We start from the raw sequence: 4,837 nt of genomic DNA, 5'->3' as shown, positions 1-4,837 counted from the left end.
CAGATGCCCGGACACTTCTCTGCTCTGGTCAATAGGAGTCCAGGTAGAGTGCCTCAGAAGACCAGATCAATCCTATTAGAGTCGTACTATTGTAAACTGTTGTCTGTATTATCCAGAAAGGTGTTCTGGAGGAGGGGATGCTGGTAAAATATAATGTAAAAATGTCAGAGAAGAATAGATTAAAAATAAACAAAAAAACAATACTAACGCAATCACAAATTACACAAAAAAGCATTGAGTCACTCGCGGCAATATCCACTCATCTGAGGAAAGTCCACTACATCAAACTAAATTCGACTTGCAACTAAGTGGAATTCATGTCACAAATATTGAGTTTTGTTGCCCTAAAGATCCCAACGCTCAATTGAACCTATTCTCATAATAAGAAAACGACCCTCTACCTTAAAGTGGCGTAATTTTTTATGCCGTCCATTTTATTTTTGTGACTGCCGTATTTAGGCCACACGTTTTATGACTAATGTGTAGCTCAAATCAACACGGACATTAATAACATTAATGAATGAACTGTGTGCATGCAGGTTATGAGCAGCTCATCTAATCTCTGATAATCTGTGCCTGATGAGACCAGATTGAGAAGAAACACTGGTGAAAATGCAGGATTAGGGAGCACAGAGACTGGGAGGGGGGTAGAATATGATGTCAGCGATGACACCAAATCATCACGGAAGTAATCTTCTGGGTCAGGGTTTCTAAACACTGGTGCTGGTTTCAACACCACAGTCATTGAATTTATCTCATGATGCTTGTACCAATTGTGAATATCCGCTTGATTATCAAAGAGAAGAGACGCTCGTCCTTGGTGGCAAGAAGGACGTGGGTGAAGTGATTGTCGTGGAGATGTAAACACTGTGCACTTGTTCTCGAACAAAAACAGATTCTTGTTGTAGAACATGATGAACATGCGGTGTCAGAGGTACACCAGCACAATGTGAATACAAAAGCTCTGTCCTGGAATATCTGTTATTGCTCGACAGACGAACGGAAATATAAAAACGTTTTTATTTCAGCAATCGTACCTAAATGATGGCGAAACAGAACCCGTAGGTGAATGTGTTGTGTGAGATTGCGTGCATGTGACGGTGGCAGATGTAAATGGACAAAACAAACTGAGTCTGGATGTTTTTAGGTCAGGAGCAGATTAGTGTGTGTTTCTCTCCATGTTTTTTTTTTAGAATAAAAGTGGCAGACTACAGCTGAGCCATGAGGCTTAACTCTGCTCATAAGACATTACTACTGCTGCTAGTGATACTGCTGATGCCATTCCTACAACCCCTGCTGGCATTACTGGCATTACTAATGTCATTACAATCGCCCACACATCCAGAAATACTGCCACTACTACTGCCACTACATCCAGGAATTCTCCAGTACTACTCCCTCTACTATTAACAATACTACTGTGATTATTAATACTATTACAAATGCCGCTACATCCAAAAATACTGCTGCTATCACTGACATTATTACTCTCATCACTACTTCCATTACTATTCCTGCTGCATCCTTTATTACTGCCATTACTTCTGCCATAGCTGCCGTTATTACTGCCATTACAACTGCCATATCTGCCAATATTACTGCCATTACAGCTGCCACAGCTGCCGTTATTACTGCCATTACTGCTACAACTGCTGCCTCTATGACTATCATTCCTGAATACAGTAATAATGTCATTATTGCTGCCAATACTGACATTATTACTGACAATGCTGCCATTACTGCCAATACTGCCATTATTACTACCAATACTGCCATAGCTGTCATAATTACTGCCATTACTGCCAATACTGCCATTATTACTACCAATACTATCATTACTACTGCCATAGCTGTCATTATTACTGCCATTACTGCCACAACTGCTGCCTCTGTGATTGTCATTCCTGAATACAGTTATACTATCATTATTGCTGTTGATACAGACACTACTGATGCCATTACTGCCATTATTACTGCCTACTGCCACTTCTAACATTATCTCTGCCATTATACTACTTCCATTAGCGCCACTACCACTGTCACAGCTTCTGCCTCTAGGACGACCATTACTGCCATTACTACAACAGATAATACTGCCATTATTACCGCCACCACTACTACCATTACTATTGCCACTATACTCATGTACATTTACATTTACATTTATTCACTTAGCAGACGCTTTTATCCAAAGCGACTTACAAATGAGAAAGATACAAGCAAAGCGATATCAAGCAGAGAACAATACAAGAAGTGCTACCATACAAGATCTATTAATTGAATTCCAGAAGAAGCAAAGTGCAGAGTAGAGGTGTAAGTGCATTTTTTATTATTATTATTATTATTATTATTATTATTATTATTATTATTATTATTATTATTATGAGTTGGTTAGGTGTTCATAGAAGAGGTGGGTCTTTAGCTGTTTTTTGAAGATGATACTCAGTAATATTCCCACAACTACTGGTGCCATTACAGTTGTTCCTACATCCAGTTCTACTAGCACTGCTCCCATTGATTACAGTAAGTTTTCTGACACAGGGAGGTCTTCAGACAGAGGAGTTTAGGTTTTGCGGTAACATGACAAGCTGCAATGTTTTTGCCTTGTTAACTTCAAGAGAGAGAAGGAAGTAAGTTGTTTCACAAATGTTAAAAAGCATTCAATTAAAAGTAACTACAAATGCATGAAATGTACAGTGTATCATTGTTTTATAATTAAACCTAAAAAGATGTGAAGATCATGCTGTTATCGGAAAAAATACACCCTGTCACTTGTTATTTTATTCTAACAGTAAAACTTATTAAACAATGTTCGACTAGAAACGCAAATATAATGGGCTCCATTTGTCTGATAATACTCGCGAACCTATTTTAAGCTCAGATTCTAATCAGACCTGCACGCTCCGTGTGTGCTGTGTACCGAAGTTCGGTCACATCTCCACGCCACCGCTGGGCTCTGATGCGATTTATATGCGTCAGTCTTTGACGAATACGTTTTGCGTATTGATTTTTGGGGCATCGTGTGTTCTGTCTGAGCTCGCCATGCACGACCTCATTCTGTGGGAAGAAATGAAGAATGTAATGAGCTCGTCCTTCTGAGAACTCACGTACAGGTTTCATGCTTCTCCATCCCAACGTCGAACATCATAAATCATCATGTTGTAAAATAAACTAATAAGTAAGAAAGAAATACTTCATAAACAAATGTGTTAGGCGTGTAAATCGTTTTATTTCCCCAGGATACTGATCCATTATTCTGTGTTTTCTGGTCAGCTCAGTAATATACTCTTCAGAAATGTTCCCCTTTAGTCTTGTCAGAAATAGCGTAATTAGCACAGTGTGAACGCCACCACGGTGGTGTTATTGGGGTGGCTGTGGCTCAGGTGGTAGAGTGGGTTGTCCACTAATTGTAGGGTTGACGGTTCGATTCCCAGCCCACATGACTCCACATACCAAAGTGTCCTTGGACAAGACACTGAACCCCAAGTTGCTCCTGATGGCAAGCTAGCGCCTTGCATGATATCTCTGCTACCACTGGTGTGTGTGAATGGGTGAATGAGAACCAGTGTAAAATGCTTTGTAGAACTGCTAAGGTTAACCACTTATTGCAACTCATAAACTTTTCTGTGAGCTTACTGAGTTGGGGGTGTGTGTCAATGACAAAAAGTTGTGGCCGCCAATGTGAATGTGACGCCTACAGCAGATTTAAGTGTTAATTTCACATGTTATCTATTCAGTTCTTCATTTGCTTTTAGTGAGCCAAAATTCCTTTCTATAATGCAAAAAATTATAATAATTAAAAAAAGTTATTCTTACACTTGTCCAATTTTTTTTTGACCAAATCCAGTTGAACGCACACAACATCATTGGATCTTTTTTCTGCCCAGTACTTTACTGGGAACTCTGCTACTACTGTAAAAGCCAACATATTTATTCACGTGGTATTTGCTAGTGTATATTGTTAATTCTGTGGTAACCTGTTTGAGTGATATGTTATATAGATTTAACTTAAGATTGGTCCTATGCCTTGTCTTATCATATAAAAGTGGCACAAAGAGCAAGAATCGTCCAGATTTCACGTCTAACCTCCTGACTCACTTCGGAACTAAATGTTCAATAGGTCTGCTCTCTTCACTTCTCTTCACCATGATAAAGCAGAGGAAGTTATTGTTTAAGGTTTTTCCCTCAGCATGACTGGGTCCAACTCAAGCTGCAGGAACCCATTTGTTCTGACCTAGAGGCCAGTCTTGCTGTTCTGTGATTAATGGAAAATTGGAGTAGTACACTTTCAGTCGAACGTTCAGTTATTTCTCTTCATGGAAACGAAGGTCAGTTTGACCTCTAATGCGAATGTTTTTGTGTAACTTTTCTGAGTGCTCCTTTCCAATCGCGTACAAATCGATTAAAAGCTCTGAGTCATGGAGCTGGCTAATTTATCTAAAGTTCTTGCACGGAGCAGCAATAGACGCCGAGGACCGTTGCTGAGTAACAGCCATGAAAAAAAAACACACACAAACAGACTTCTGAGATTCGTTCACATTATAAATGAGCCCTAAAAACTAGATGTTCAGTTCTGATTGGGGAAAACGTCGGTCATTAGACCCACAGGAACGAGGAAAAAAAAATTGCTGTAAAATGTAGATGCTCTGCTTTTACTTCACCAACGTCGTGTCTTTATCGATCCCAAACAATACTCCGAAAGTTGTAAATCATACCAGTAGGGAATAAGGTAATACATAAAGCTTACATTTAACAGACACTCCTCTGAAAAGAGGGAGTGGTGGATGCGGTTAAGAAAGAAAAGAAAATGAAGAGTGTGATCCTGCAGGTTGATTAT

Source organism: Ictalurus punctatus, chromosome 15 (genome assembly GCF_001660625.3).
Source record: "Ictalurus punctatus breed USDA103 chromosome 15, Coco_2.0, whole genome shotgun sequence".
NCBI lineage: Eukaryota > Metazoa > Chordata > Actinopteri > Siluriformes > Ictaluridae > Ictalurus > Ictalurus punctatus.
Note: the sequence above shows the minus strand (reverse complement) of the source record.